Source organism: Clupea harengus, chromosome 24 (assembly GCF_900700415.2).
Source record: "Clupea harengus chromosome 24, Ch_v2.0.2, whole genome shotgun sequence".
In the NCBI taxonomy this organism is placed as follows: Eukaryota; Metazoa; Chordata; class Actinopteri; order Clupeiformes; family Clupeidae; genus Clupea; species Clupea harengus.
This window is the reverse complement of record NC_045175.1, coordinates 4,421,137-4,437,849: the sequence shown is the minus strand read 5'-3', so window position 1 is coordinate 4,437,849 and position 16,713 is coordinate 4,421,137. Positions and strand designations below refer to the sequence as shown.

At 48.1% G+C, this 16,713-nt stretch overlaps 1 protein-coding gene across 5 annotated transcripts in view; it reads right to left on the bottom strand.

Annotated features, from left to right (window-relative positions):
- Positions 1-16,713, bottom strand: part of sh3pxd2aa (SH3 and PX domains 2Aa) — a 120,721-nt gene that overhangs the window by 87,824 nt on the left and 16,184 nt on the right. The window lies entirely within an intron of this gene.

Here is a 16,713-nt window from a genome sequence, read left to right as displayed (position 1 = left end):
TGTGTGTGTGTGTGTGTGTGTGTGTGTGTGTGTGTGTGTGTGTGTGTGTAGGGCTGGCCCTGCCCTGCTAGAGTCCACTGTTTATTTGAAGGGGTTTGGCAGAACAGCCCACTTGCTTTCGGTTCCAACTCGGGATCTGGGTCAAATAACGACTGGTGGAGAGAAGGAAGCGAAAAAAAGGAGGAGAAAAAAGGAAAGCAAAGAAGAAAGAAAGAAAGAGAGAGAGAGCGAGAGAGAGAGAGAAAGAGAGAGGGGGGAGGGTATTTAGAGTAAGCAAGGGAGGAAAGGAGGGAGAGAAGGTAAGGGAGAAAGAGAGATAGAAAGAAACAGGAAAAGAAAGAGAGAGTGAGAGAGGGAGAGAGTGAGAGAGGGAGAGAGGGAGAGAGTGAGAGAGGGAGAGTGAGAGAGAGGGAGAGAGGGAGTGAGAGAGAGAGAGGGAGAGAGGGAGAGAGGGAGAGAGTGAGAGTGAGAGAGAGGGAGAGGGAGAGAGGGAGAGAGTGAGAGAGGGAGAGAGTGAGAGAGGGAGAGTGAGAGAGAGTGAGAGAGGGAGAGAGGGAGAGAGGGAGAGAGGGAGAGAGAGAGAGAGGGAGCTCTGCCAGCTCTAAAAGAGGAGCTCTCACTTTCCTGGCAGAGACAGACTCTCACTGAACACAGCAATTTCTCTCCATCCCTCCCTCTCTCTGCCCACCCACCCACTCGCTCTCTCTCTCTCTCTTTCTCCCCTGGTTTTCTCTCTACACCCCCCCCCTCTCTCTCTCTTTCTCCCCTGGTTTTCTCTCTATCCCCCATCTCTCTCTCTCTTTCTCCCCTGGTTTTCTCTCTATCCCCCCCCCCTCCCCCTCTCTCTCTCTCTGGACAGGTGGGATGGGTGGCAGACAGTCAAGGTTGAGTGGGTGGAAATGAAAATTATAAAGTGGTGGTGCAAAAATAGAGACGCTTAAATAGAGGGGCGGAAGGGACGGGGAGAAAGGTGATGCACATGTGAAAGAAAGAAAGAAAGAAAGAAAGAAAGAAAGAAAGAAAGAAAGAAGCCATAGAGAAAGAAGAACACAGAAAAAGGAAAGAAGTCCCAAGGTGTCTGAATGTGGCTAAGTATAATCTCCATGGCAACTGGGGGTGGATGAGGAGTTTGGTTGTGCTCTCTGATTGGACGAGGAGAAGCGTGTTGTCATGAGTTGGTGGGAGGTGCAGGTGATGTTCATTAATTCTCTCCCTCTCCGTACTCTATTTATTTTTCCCTTTAATTAACAAATTCATTCATATTATATTATCGAAGAGCTAACAAGGAAAAATGTTTTATAAACTATTCTTTCTCTTTCTCTCTCTCTCTCTCTCTGTCACACACACACTCACGCGCACTCTCACGCGCACTCAAACATGCACTCTCACACGCACTCTCACACGCACTCTAACACGCACTCTTACCCAGTTCCCCCGTCTTGGGGTCATTTGTACCAGGGTGAACCAGGGCATGTAGGGTACCAGTGTCCAAACAGAGAGTTAAACAGGAACAGGAGAGACAGAGACAGAGACAGAGAGAGAGAGAGAGCGAGAGAGAGAGAGAGAGAGAGAGAGAGAGAAAGAGAGAGAGTGAGAGAGAGAGAGAGAGATAAAGAGAGAGAGAGAGAGAGAGAGGGAGGTAGAGAGAGAGAAAGAGAGAGAGTGAGAGAGAGAGAGAGGGAGGGAGATAAAGAGAGAGAGAGAGAAAGAAAGAGAGAGAGAGAGAGAGAGAGAGAGAGAGGTGGGGGGGGGATTTCGAGATAGAGCAAAGCAGAGAGGATAATTTAGAGAAAGTGAGAGAAAGGTGGAGCGAGAGAGAGTTTGTGTGTGTGTGTGTGCGTGTGTGTGTGTGTGTGTGTGTGTGTGTGTGCGTGTGTGTGTGTGTGTGTGTGTGTGTGTGTGTGTGTGTGTGTGTGAGTAAGCGATAGCTTCAGCGTTACAGTAGAGAGGTTGATATACTCCTGTACAGCCTCTGCTCTGTATCAGGACAGCATGCAGAGCCTTGCCACCAAATTATCCAGCCCACTATAAATAGAGGCTCCATTTATGGCCTGGGAATAGGCTGGATCCAGTCCAACAGAGAGAGAGAGAGAGAGAGAGAGAGAGAGAGAGAGAGAGAGAGAGAGAGAGAAAGAAGGTGAGGGAGTGAGAGAGAGAGAGAAGGTGAGAGAGTGAGGGTAAAACAGAAAGAACATCTGTCAACATGTTGCATCAGTGTTGTGCACACAGCGTTTTCCTCAAATGCAGTGGACACCGATAAACACACACACACACACACACACACACACACACACACACACACACACACACACAGAGAGATAGAGAGAGACAGAGAGAGAGGGAGAGACGTTTGACTTGTACCTGTCATTAATGGAGACTATTTGTCTCCCCACACCCCATTTTTCCTAAAACTGAGGCGAGTTTTCTGTTTGTCCATACAGCCCTTTACGCAACCACTATTCTTGTCTCCTTCAAAGACCTAAACCTAGCTGTCAACTCCAGACCTTAGCCTTCATTTTCACCCTGACGAGAGAGACAGAGTGGAAGAGAGAGAGAGAGAGAAAGAGAGAGAGAGAGAGTGGAAGAGAGAAAGAGAGTGGAAGAGAGAGAGAGAGAGAGAGAGAGAGAGAGAGAGAGAGTGGAAGATAGAGAGAAAGAGAGAGTGGAAGAGAGAGAGCGAGAGAGAGGCCCTTCTTGTTCTATTGCTGTCAGCTGGCAGTGGTTAGATCACGCCCTGCCACTGACGGGCCGACCCAGGCTATCTGATCCAGGGGATGACAGAGAACACACAGCGGGGCCCACAGCGGAGCTGCGTCAGGGGGCCCTGCCCCGCAGCGGTGGAGGCAGAGCAGGATTTGAAAGTGAAATGTGTTTCTATACCTGCCTGCGCACTTCAAAGCCCTTGTCTTAACAGGGCCGTTTCTGTACTTTTTCTGCATATGAGTTTGCCTGTTAAATATTTCATGCCACTGCAACAGTATACGTGCACATGGTGGAGGGTTTGTGAATGTGAGGAGGAGAGAGAGAGAGAGAGAGAGAGAGAGAGAGAGAGAGAGAGAGAGAGAGAGAGAGCAACAGTAAGCCTGGTCATGCAGCTGCGTCAGGGGGCCCAGAGGGGTCGGGAAGAGAGGTACTGCCACAAAGGCTCCTGTCTTAGCCGAACTGGGCCACGAGTTCCCTACAGAAGGGGGGATATATACAGAAACCTCTGGCAAGGAGAGGCTGGAGAGCAGGAAAGACAGAAAGACAGAAAGACAGATAGACAGATAGACAGATAGACATATAGAGAGATAGATAGATAGATAGATAGATAGATAGATAGATAGAATGAAGATGGGGGAGAAAAAGCAGGAAAGACAGAAAGAAAGAAAGATAGATAGATAGAGATAGATAGATAGAAAGAAAGAAAGAAGATGGGGCTCCACACACAGGCAGCTCCACTGCTTGCCTGTGTGTTCCCACCCTGAGTGTAGCGCTCCACTGCTTGCCTGTGTGTGTGTTCCCACCCTGAGTGTAGCGCGTGCAAAGCGCCCGCGTGCCCTCTGTTTGATGTGTCACTTCTAGAGGCCCTCTGATTCCCCTTTAATGGCAGAAGAAAGGAAGGGTTTATAAAATAAAAGCCTCCCTGCCAGAGCTCTCTCACATCCGCAGCCACCTCATGACCCACCACAACAACCCAGAGGCACGAGTGGGGATGGGGGGGGGGAGCATGTGACCTTCTACCCCCCCCCCCTCCACGCTGATGTGCCCGGTCTCGAGTTGTGACCTGCGCCAACGTCAAGTGATGTCACCACACACCAATGGGGGGGGGTATCAGTGGAGAGCTACTGCATAGTACAACAGCATGAAAGAAGACTATAAACAAATACAAACAATAAATATAAATAAATAGGCCAAATGAATGAATAAATAAATAAAGGCTAATTAAAGGAAAGTAACATTAAAAAGAATAAAAGTGGATTAAATGCGAGTGAACGAAGACTTATTTTTTTTCCAGTTTGGAGTGTGAAGGTTAAACTTTAATCCATCCTTCTCATCGAATGAGAATAAAGGCAGAAAGAAAAACAAGAAAAAACAAAAGCCAAAATCAAAGCATCACACCAGTCCAACCAAGTCAAAGCCTCTCTCATTAAGTCTTTGTGTAAACACAAACGCTTACGAGACAGAGAACACAGAGAACATGGAGTTGTGCAGAGAAGTGTGTGTGTGTGTGTGTGTGTGTGTGTGTGTGTGTGTGTGTGTGTGTCTGCGTCTGTGTGTGTCTGTGTGTGTGTGTGTGTGTGTGTGTGTGTGTGTGGAGGGGGGAGCGGAGTGAGGGAGGGGGGGGGGGGATCTGTATTTTTGCAGCCGGCTCCAGGGACAGGAGTAAATCCCCTCTAATTACAGCCGTTTTCATTGACTCCACTCCGTTTGAGTAAACACAGCACTGAACGGAGGAGGGGAGGAGGAGGCACAGGGGAGGAGCAGGGGGGGGGGGGGGCTTTTGGGTAGATCCCTGGCATGAGAGTGTGTGTGGAAGAATGCCAGGATACACACCCACACCCGCACGCACACACACACACACACACACACACACACACTTTTCACCTCCCTCTCTTAATCTCTCGAGCTCTCCCGTTTTATCCTATCTTTTGTATTCTCTCCCAATTCGTTCCTCTCTCCCTCTCTCTCTCTCTCTCTCTCTCCACATCGACATGACTGTAGGAGAGAACCTTGCACGCGAAAACACACTCACAGACATTAATTAACGGCCGCACTCTTGCAACACCGGAATCGGGAGCAACCGATAGAGAACGTAAGTCAAGTCCGAACACGCGTTAGTGTCCACGGTGTCGAGTTTCAGGAGACAGATGTTCAGGCTGGAGAGGGGCTGCTGAAACCACAGGCACTCACAGTTGTTCTCATCTCTCTCTCTCTCTCTCTCTCTCTCTCTCTCTCTCTCTCTCTCTCTCTGTCTCTCTCTCTGTCGTTCACTCCATCACTCCCCCTTCTGTCTCACTCCATATATAAACATATAAGGACCATCACAGAGAGAGAGAGAGAGAGAGAGAGAGAGAGAGAGAGAGAGAGATAGAGAGATCACTGCTATTTTGAAATGATGAAATGAAATGAATGAATCATGGATGGGTGGCTGGAACATAATGCCCTTCACCCCCTGACCTTACCCTTTAAACGGGACACCAGAGGGTGTGTGAGGGGGTTTGGGTGGCGAGGGTGTGCGGTTGCCTGGCAACACTGCCCAAGCAAATCCCCCACCCCACCCCATTTCAGCAGTAGTGAGAGATGGAGCTGGAACCCCACCCACAACAGGTGGAGAGATGGAGTAGAGTCTGACCCACACGCTCTACACACTCTATGCACTTACACCCCCTCTCTCTTTCTCTCTCTCTCTCTCTCTCTATCCATCACTCTTCTCTTCTCACTGTCTGGCATATTTTCTCAATTGAAATTGAAATGAAATTGAGTCTCATTCACATAAGCGTTATTGGCACAATGAATGGGTACAGTTATATTGCCGAGCATTTCAAGCGTATTGAAATAACTACTAAGGGTGTATGCGGCACGTAATAAGGTACAAATGTGGAGAGGCAGGCACAAGATTTCCTCTCCCTGTATGCCAAACTCTGTAGAAAGATCAGATCTCCTGGGAGGTGGGGTTCTGCATATCACAGACTCACATCAGAGCAGCTTTTTCAGTCCCTAGAGAAGGGGAGAGGGTGAGTGCAACAGGGAGAGGGGGATAAAGAGAGAATGTGACAGAGGGAGAGAGGGAGAGGGGGATAAAGAGAGAAAGGGAGAGAGATGGGGGGGGGGAGAGGTAGATTCCTGCTTAATCCCTTAGCCTGGTCTCCAAAGACAGGAGGTCAGCCATTACAGCCCCCCCATACACACACACAGACACACACACTCGAACACTCACACACACACACACTCACTCACTCACACACACACACACACACACACACACACACTCACTCACTCACAACCGCACGCATCATACATGTTACTTTCACTTTCTACAAAATCCATCTAACATGTCTAACTCTGTTTTTTTCTCCTTCACAGTGCTGGGGAAAGCAAACAAACACACACACACACACACTCACAAACACACACACACACACTCACAAACAACCACACACACTCACACACAAACAAGGGCAAAAAAGCCATTAACCCCCAGAGCCGAAAACACACCAGCGTGAGAAACAGAGAAAATAAAACTCCACACCACAAGCCAGTGGGACAAGTGATTAGCTTTACATTCTCTCTCTCACTCGTTCTTTCTCTCGTTATTTTTTTCCTCTCCTCCATCTCCTTTCTTTATTACTCTCATTTCAATTCCTCCTGCGTTTCCTCTTCTCCCTCTCCCTCCATCTCCCTCCATCTCTCTCTCTCTCTCTCTCTCTTTCTCGTTACCTCTTTATTGCTCTCTCTGTGTCTCCCTCTTTGTCATTTAAGTGCTTAATGGGCTTGTTTTTTTCTTTCTTTCTTTCTTTCTTTTTTTCATTCTTTTTCTCTCTGTATTTCTTTCTCTGTCTTTCTTTCTCACTATTCCTGTTATTTCCTGCCTTTATCAGTCCCCCTCCCTTTTTTACAGAGAGCCCTAAAACTTCCAAAACTGTTACCAAACCCCTGCACCCAACCCTCCACACACGCACACACACACACACACACACACACACAGACACACACAGACACACACACACACAGACACATACACACACACAGACACAGACACAGACACACACACACACACACACAGACACACACACACACTCACACACACACAGACGCAGACACACACACACACACACACACACACACACACACACACACACAGACACAAACACACACACACACACACACACACACAGTGCAGAGGTACTGCGTGTTCTGACCCGACCCCAGCTGTCTCGTTTTACCCGGGGAGAACCTGGCCGTGTGAGGTGAGAACGACCTGGGCCCACGTTTCACCGACACACGATATCCCTTTGTGTAACCCGAACGCCCTCCACCACAGCAACACACACACACACACACACACACCACCCCCTGCTTCAACCCCCTGCTGGGGCAAGATGAGAGGAGAGAGAGGAGAGAGAGAAGAGAGAGAAAGCGAAAAGAGAGAGTGGGTGATGGCAGTTGGGAGACGAGCCAAAGGAATAAGGGGATGACCTCTGCACAGCCCCGAGTACGGTGAGGACAGATGGAAGGAGGGATGGAGAAGGGAGGAGGAGGAGGAGGACAGACAGATAGTGCCAGCCTCGGGGTGGTCTGAGCTGGGTAGTTCAGCTCTCCGAGGTGTCCTCCCCTGGACGGAGCAGGTCAAGAGCTGTCCGCAGACTCCAGACTGTCTGAGCATATGTGTGTGTGTGTGTGTGTGTGTGTCTGTCTGTCTGTCTGTCTGTCTGTGTGTGTGTGCGTGTGTGTGTGTGTCTGTCTGTCTGTGTGTGTGCGTGTGTGTGTGTATGTGTGTTTCTGAGCATAAATAAACAAAACTGAATTGAATGGTTAAAGTTAAAGACACATTTAGCCCTGGTGTCCCCCCCCCCCCCCCCCCCCCCCCATGGACCATAGGCTAGAGTTCCAGCTCACATTACAGTGGTGTGGAAGCCTGCGTCGGGATAGGGGGCCGCAGCACTCGTACACAAGACAATTAGCGCCCTCACATTCAATCCAACTTCCCTAGGCAGCTCTGAAACAGACACGCAGCATAAAGTACTTCCTAAGACTACTCTGAAACACACTTCCTGAACACACAGTGACCAACGCTGCGATTCAAAGCCCCAGAGATAACCCCCAACATGTCCAAAATGGCTTATGAACACACAACACTGCACCCCCCTCATCCACCCCAGCCCCCCCCCCCCCCCCCCTAAAACCCCAACACAAAAATTCCCACCGTAAATCCCTGTGGAAACTCCCGGCATAAGCACCCAATGGGTCATCCCAGTTTCCACACAGGCGACCAAGAGCCTAAAAGGCCTAAAGCCACAGCCGCACCACACCACGCCACACCATGACACTAAACCCAATGACCTTACCAAGAATAGTGTCCTATGCTCACATGTGTGTCTGTGTGTGTGTGTGTCCAAACCGCCCAGGCCTCAACAGCCCGGATGAGGCGACGACATTGGAAACACACAGACAGTTCGACCCCACACCTCGCTCACTCACTCACTCACTCGCTCTTTCCCTCTGTCTGGCGACGCTACCATAGACGTTAGCGTCCTATGACTACCTGTGGCATCTCAGTAGGAAAAAAGGGGAAAAATAGAGTGGGCTGAATTGAAGTACAGTCTCGGTTTATGCCTTCATAAGCTAAACCATGTGCGGACATGAGTTTAGAGTGGATTAGTTGGTAGAAGGGGGGGGGTGTACAAAGACAGATGTGTTCCTTAAGTGGGCTGGAGATTTTCAGCATCTCCATCATCACACACACACACACACACACACACACACACACACACACACACACACACACACACACACACACACACACACACACACACACAGAGAAGATCCCCCCACCCCACACACCACACTGGAGAGCAGAGTCATGCTTATGAGCTACTTCAAAAGCGAAGTTGGCAGCAGCAGCATTCCCCTACGGTACGCTCCAGTGCTCTCCTCTGGGACGGCGTCCACAGATAGAGGGAGAGAGAGAGAGAGAGAGGGAGAGAGAAAGAGACAGATAGGGGGAGATAGAGAGAGAGAGAAGGAGGGAGAGAGGGAGAGAAAGAGAGAGAGACAGAGAGAGGGAGAGAGAGAGAGAGACAGAAAGAGAGAGAGAGAGAGAGAGAGAGAGAGGGAGACTGAGAGAGAGAGACAGAAAGAGAGAGAGACAGAGAGAGGGAGAGAGGGAGAGAGAGAGAGAGAGAGAGAGAGAGAGAGAGAAGGGTGCAGGGCCCTCAGAGCCGGCCTGGCAGGCAGACTGAAGGGGGAATGGATGTGGACACTACAGCCAAACACTTCCGGCCAGGCAGCTGAGAGGAAACTCCAGCCTGGAAAAAGCACAGTGCTAATTTGTTCTAATAATGGCATAAACACAGAGACAGATGAGGATAAGAGCAGTGTGTGTGTGTGTGTGTGTGTGTGTGTGTGTGTGTGTGTGTGTGTGTGCGCTTTTATGATGCGTGACAAGTGGTACCCAGGCATGCAGACACGTGGGCGAATACGGGCCCAGAATGCCCACGAGGCATTCAGACCTGTGGCCTTGTTTAGTCGAAACTCGCTCACACACACACACACACACACACACACACACACACACACACACACACACACACACACACACACACACACACACACACACACACACACACACCAACACACCAACACACCAACACACACACACAGAGAGAGAGAGGGAGAGAGAGAGAGAGAGAGGGAGAGATGCTGTAAGGCATTGTGGGAACCAGGTTTTTTGTGTTTACAAAGTGGTTACTCATTCATAGGCTCTGGGCTTCCAGTGACCTTTACTACAATAGAGAAATGGTTGCAGGAGGGAGAGAGCGAGCACTAGCAGATAAATAAACAAACAAACGCCAAACTGTGACCTTGGACGGGGGGGGGGGGGGGGTGACACAACAATACATCTGTGAATCTACGGTCATCAAAAAGTTAGAGTGGGAGAACAGATCAAAGAGAGAGATGACGGACATGAAGCGTGGGGAGGGGAAACGAGGGAGTGTGTACATACATAAATGTACACACACATACCCACACACACACACGTGTGTGTGTAACATGTATAATGTTTCCTCTTCCTTTACATTACGTCTTGAAAGCAGTTAATCTTTCAACATCTATATAAAGCATACTGAATGAACACACACACACACACACACACACAAACGCACGTACGCACACACATACACACACACACACACAAAGTGTGTGGGCAGTATTGTTCACCCCCATACGCATCAGAGCACTTGGCCAGAGAAGAAAGCACTGGCTCTCTCTGAAGGCTCTCACCCTCCCTTAATCGTACCCCTCTCCCAGAAAAAAAAAAAAAAAAAAAACAGGGGTCAAAAAGTATAGCAGTCCACAGATGCCAGCCAAACGGTAGACCTGCTACTGACACCCTCAGTGGAAACCTTCCACTGTGACTCCTGGCACTGTGCTAGGGACAGCCTGGCTAAATTTAGCCACCCCTCTCCTCCTAACCCCCCCCCCCATAAAATTCCCTCCCCCACTCAATTTCACCCTAGTTGAGGGTAGCAGAGCAGAGTGAAGCGGGGAGGGGGGTTGTTGGGGGGGGGGGGCAGTAATACTCTTCCCTGCATGGGCCGAGGATTTGCCTGAGAAGAGAAGAGGCCGATTGTGTGGCTGGACAAGGGCCCAGCCTGTGTGTCTCCGGGTCCTCGGCCCCGCCGCGTAGGTGTCCGTGCAGCCGCCCGAATGTCCGAGGGCCCCCTCGCACTGCTCGTCAAGCAGGCCTTTATCCTGCGCCCCCTGTGTGTGCGGCCAGCGGGGCAGCACAATGGCCCTCCTTATGCTGCGTGCGCCGGCTCTGCGGCTCCGAGGAGTCCAAGGCCTGCGCAGGAATGCCACGGAGGACGGGGGGAGAAAAACGCTGATGTGTTTCTTTTCCACAGAGCAGACAGAAAGAGAGACCGAGAGAAAGAGAGTGAAAACAAAGGAATGAGTGAGATAGAGAGAGAAATAGACAGACAGAGAGAGAGAGAGAGAGGAGAGTGAAAACAAGGGAACGAGTGAGATAGAGAGAAAAATAGACAGAGAGAGAGAGAGAGAGAGAGGGAGAGAGAAAACAAGGGAACGAGTGAGATAGAGATAGAAATAGACAGACAGAGAGAGAGGGAGAGAGAGAGAAAGAGAGAGAGAGAGAGAGCGAGAGAAGGAGAGAGAAAACAAGGGAATGAGAGAAGGAGACATGGCATGCCAGCCTTTGCTTTTGTGGACGTCTAGACAAACACGTCTAGGTCACAGGCAAGCCCCCGAGCCAGCGCCCATGCGGCCTCCATGCTGAAACGGCAGATCAGGTGACCCTTCCTTGTTTGTAAAGCTTGGCTGTGATTACCCAGACCGCAGCAGAAAGTAGGCAGCCTTTAAAGAGCAGCAGGAGGTTGGGCCAACAAGAGATAATAAAACTATAAAACTAAATAGAATCACTATTCTGGCCTTCTTAAATCTATGAATTGAGATTCTTTCCAAATATGAGCACCATTTGTCATGTATATATAATTTAGACACATGTAATATATGTATTATAATATAGGCACATGTAATATATGTATTATAATATAGGCTACATATTCTACTGCAGACCCCTTGGGGTGAAGGAAGCATGTGTCGTGCAGAGACATTTTACATTTACATTTAGTCATTTAGCAGACGCTTTTATCCAAAGCGACTTACAAGGATGTTTACATATTTTTTACATTTACACTGATGGCACACTGCACATCAGGAGCAATTAGGGGTTCAGTGTCTTGCTCAAGGACGCTTCGACAGGGAATCGAACTAGCAACCTTCTGATTACTAACCGACTTCTCTACCTCCTGTACCACCGTCGCCCGAATGAGAGACGAATGAATATTGGAAGGGGAAAGGGATAGAGAGAAGGAGGGAGAAAGAGCAGAGAAAGGATAGAGAGAGGGAGAGAGAGAGAGCGATGAAGGAGAGAAAGAAAAGGAGGACGAGAAAAAGATGTCGGGCGCGGGCCGGAGCAAACAGGAGTCACGGCCGGGAGGAGTAACGGCTCCCTCGCGTTGGGACAACGCTGCTGCTGCTGCTGCTGCTACACCACAAAACGTTTAAAAATATAAGTGCCTCTCACTCCGCCATCGCAAGGAGACGCAGATGCACAAATCAGACATCCCGCAGAAGTACTCTGGACTGTAATTACACACACACACACACACACACACACACACACACACACACACACACACACACACACACACACACACACACACACACACACACACACACACACACACACACACACACACACACACACACACACACACACACACACACACAGGGCTGACCTACCAAAAGGACATTGGTCTGGATAAATCTGCTCAAACTGGCATCCACCAAAATACTTATCTAGTTTAACTCAAAATGAGAGAGAGAGAGAAAGAGAGAGAGGTGCTATACCATGGTAGTTTGGGGAGCACACTCACACTTAATATTAGCCACTTGATATCTAATGACTGTGACTAATAGGTTGCAACAGATAGGTCTTCACAGGATGTTAATATGTCGTTGGGGAACTTCTCAAAATGGCTTCCCACAGTGGGATCATCATGGTTCAGTGTAATTTCCTAATTTTCACTCACTCAGTTCGGGGTCTCACCTGCGGGCGGCAAATTGAATTCGCCGCTAGCTGTCTCTCCTGTGAGGAATTTCAGCATCAATTTATCGCAGACGCTAATAACAGGGACTTTAACACCACCGAGGTTTTCATTAAAATGTTGGCCTGTAAAACTGTACAGCCATCAGACACTTCAGGCAGGGGTCTTTGGGAATGTTGCCAACTGAAGTTCAGTATGTTGGACAATTTCCATTTTCATGAAATATTTCAGTTAATTAGACCTTTTACAACCACTAGTTTTAGCCTTACAGTGTTCTAAAGTCAACACGTCTGTACCTGTATTGTTATTGTGTCTTTGTGTCTTTCTCAAATGGTAACTTTTCAGCAAATCAACAGAGCACTTGTGGTGGAATAACCGTGTCAAGTGGGGGGAAAAAACATCAATATAAAAAGACATATTTGAGACTACATTTTGTGTTGTCTTGCTTTACTTTGTATAACCATATAATTCAAGAAATAGAACCCCCGCTGTGGTGCGTTATCGCAAATATCGTCAAAAATATGTATAACTCTATCCCTCCCTCTCATGTTCTATAGTTGAGTTACATTTATACAATCCCTACTATCTCTCTCTCTCTCTCTCTCTCATATCTCTCTCTCTCTCTCATATCTCCCTCTCTCTCTCTCTCTCTCTCTCTCTTTTTCTCTCTCGTATCTCCCTCTCTCTCTCTCTCTCTCTCTCTCTCTCTCATCTCTCTCTCTCATATCTTTCTCTCTCTCTCTCTCTCTCTCTCTCTAATAGGATTAAGAGTAACTCTCAGCTCTGGCTGGGGGTGCAAACCTCCAACTCATAACACACCATTTCTCTTCAACAGAGAAGAGTGGATATTTTATTCTAAAAAAAAAAATATATAATTCTTTAGTCACAGGATCCAATCATTTGTCCAGCAGATAAATGCCTGCAGATCAAAACACTGAGAATAATATCCACAGGGATTCCTGATGATGACCTAAAATCCTCAGGTAGACATGCATGGGCCTTGCAGGACTTGAGGGTCTTGTTCTGATAAATAACATCACAGGATACACCACAGGCTAACAGTTGGAGAATCCCAGGATCCAACAGAGAAGGCACTCGGAGAGAAGGAACTTGGAAGACTTTAAAGTGACCTAATTTGCATTGTGTGCAGACTCTACAAGATTAGTTAGCAGCAAAAGCCTCTGAATTCATTGGTTTTATTTCCTCAAAATACCCCAAGCCGTTCCAAAACACAATTTAATTGCCCCACGCCAGTCGAGCGCAAAGCAAATTGACATTCCAACATGAATGTTTCATGAATTTCATGAATTTTAAACACGGCAACTCTCCACTCACAAAGCTTGGATGGCATTTTCCTGTGGCATTTTTTTGGTGACATTTTTTGGTGACTACTCATCTTCTGCTATTAACTTCTAAAGTCTAAAGCAGCTTTCATTATCACTGTGTAGGCAAACATGATTTTAATTAGACACGCTACGAAGAAAGACGGGACACCTGCCTTTGCCGTTATTTGCTCCCCCATTGCCCTTAATGGAGGTTAAGGAAGAGTTCCGATGTTTTTGGCCAAATCTCCTCACACGTTACATAAAAGGGAATGACAGAACCTGTGGCAGTCATGAGTGTTTAGAAAAGCCAAACAAAATCCCTCCGGTCCTGCCAGAGATAGCAGAAGGAACCCGTCTCCGCAAAGCAGCTGGGATCGCCCTGTGTAAACCTTAGAAGGTTCTGGAAGACATTCTTCGGTCAATAAGCACGCCCTGGAAAGACAATACTGACAGTCTTTTGGGCCTTTCAGAAGCTAATCAAGATCGAGGATCGAGGGGTGTAACAAATGTCTGGAGGATTTAGCGGTGAGTGTTCTCTCCAGGCAGTCTCATGTCAGTCTGTTTGACACAAACAAAACAAATCTTCGGGAACAGAGCAGTGCTTGGTTTCAAAACAACAACAACAAGAACAAAAAAGAACAACAAGACAAGAAATCAAATCAAAGTTCCAGATTCTGCTGTTGGCAGGGCCAGTTGGGCTTTGTTTTACACTGTCCACGGATCATTAGGGAAGGACTGTTGTGTTCTACCATCTGTGGAGCATCACTGAGACAGGGATCTCTCTGTTAGCCAAGCAACATGCTCAAGAGAGAGGAGACAGATGGACAGATCCCAGTAAGCAAAACACTGTTATGAAACTATTAGCCTACTATTACAAATATTCATTATTATTACTACTATTGTTATTATTATTCGAGAAGCTTTGATATACAATTGGGCTTTTTAAGTGGTCAAACGCTAGATGAACAAAACCTGTCCCTGGCTCTGACAAAATCAATAACACTACCCTGTATCCCCCATGTGTAGCACGGGGGCAAACTAAGACTTTTTATTCAGCTTTTTGGGGACACTGCAGGCCTTCACTGGGGCACTCGATCAATAGACGAAAGATTCTTTGTGACACAAAACAGACTTTCGCCCCAAGAGGGTGTTTTAAGAATAGAACTCTGTTGCTTGTGCGCACAGACCGGCTCTGTTCCTGTGCGAATAGCAATGAGCCTTGTGGGGGTAATTAGCTGTGACAAGCTGTTAGCGTTAGCATTCGACACTCATGGGTTAAGCTGAAACAGCGGAGTGACAGCTATCGACAGCAGCCCCTCACAAAGACAGACATGTCCACTGGCGGCCATGTTTGTTTTTATTTCTGCCCTCGCCTTTCTTCCAGGCTGGAGGGGGGTGGAAGTCAGGGAATCGTCTGAAAGGAGAATGAGTGACCCCACTGAGGAGGCCCTCATATACAGGCCTCGTGGCTTATCAATGGGAGCTTTCAGGCCTGGGCTTCGTCCACTGATCATTTCCTGTGTGCACACTAGGCCCCATTGATATGATGCTGGGTACTCTCCCTCTCTCATTCTATCCCTCTCTCTCTCTCCCTCTCTCTCTCTCTCTCTCTCTCTCCCTCTCCCTCTCTCATTCTATCCCTCTCTCATTCTATCCCTCTCTCTCTCTCTCTCACTCCGGTTTACACAACTGGCACCAGATTGACTGGGAGACCCCACAAACCTCTCAGTCTGACACACACTTACTCACTTATTCACTCGCACCTAAACACATACACGTTCTAGCGCATACAAAAAATAAACAAAATAGACATTGAACAACACCTGTGTTCATACACCCACACACACACACACCCACACACACACACACATTTTCCAATCTCTAAAGCATATACACCCTTGGCGTCCTAGTTTGGACACACCTAAGCAAACACAGACTGCAAACATGGATCCAATTCTATTATCAGAGCACTGTACAGTCCCTTCACTCCCATGCAGAGGGGCTCTGCTGGGCTGGGCTGGCCTGGGCTCTCCCTCTCTGCTGCGCTGCTCCAGTACAAACATGCAACAGAGAACTGAAACTGGTGTGTGTGTGTGTGTGTGTGTGTGTGTGTGTGTGTGTGTGTGTGTGTGTGCGTGTGTGCATGTGTGCCAGCGTGCGTGTGCGCGTGATAAGAGGTGACTGAGGGGGCGGCTGACATCTTTACCATGAAAGAGCTGCCAGCAGGGGTCTCGTGAAAAATGACGTCCACAATGAAAAAGGAGAGGCCCACTCATAAAACAGCAGGGGGGAAGGGGGGTGTAGGGGTAGGCGCTAGGACCCAGCACTGTCCCCTATATCACATGCTACATTAAGACCTGGACTTCCACTGGCCGAGAGGGAGCCATAAAACAGCCTGTTAAACTCAGGGGTCCTGAGAGGGGGGACATAGATGGAGAGAGTGGCCATGACTGTGTGAGAGCATGTGTGTTTGTGAAATGTTGTCAGAGTAAGTGAGTGTATGTGTGTGTGTGTGTGTCTGTGTGTGTGTGTGTGTGTGTGTGTGTGTGTGTGTGTGTGTGTGTGTATACTTGTGTTTGTGAGACTGTAAGTGTGTGTGTGTACATGCTGTATGTGTTTGTATGTAAGATGGTATATGAGTAAGTGGTGTGTTTGTTTGTGAGACTGTGTATGAGTAAGTGTGTGTGTGTGTGTGTGTGTGTGTTTGTGTGTGTGTGTGTGTGTGTGTGTTCATCACTTCAGAGTGACAGCTTGCATCTGACTGACAGCCCGTGAGTCATCCGCAATGAAGCAGAACTTCACGCCCACGAGCTCCGAATCAAATGACTAAACACTACGCTCAGAAACAAGACGGGACGATTGCACACACTTTCCTCCTCGTGGGTGACTGCAGCTGCACCGGCTCCTCAAACACACATGGAGTATATATATACAATATCAGACATACTTAAGCACTTAGTCTTACACTGGGTACATTTGGGTAGTAAGATGCACTTTTTAGTATGCACTTAGTTTAACACTAGGTACATTTGGGTAGTAAGATGCACTTTTTAGTA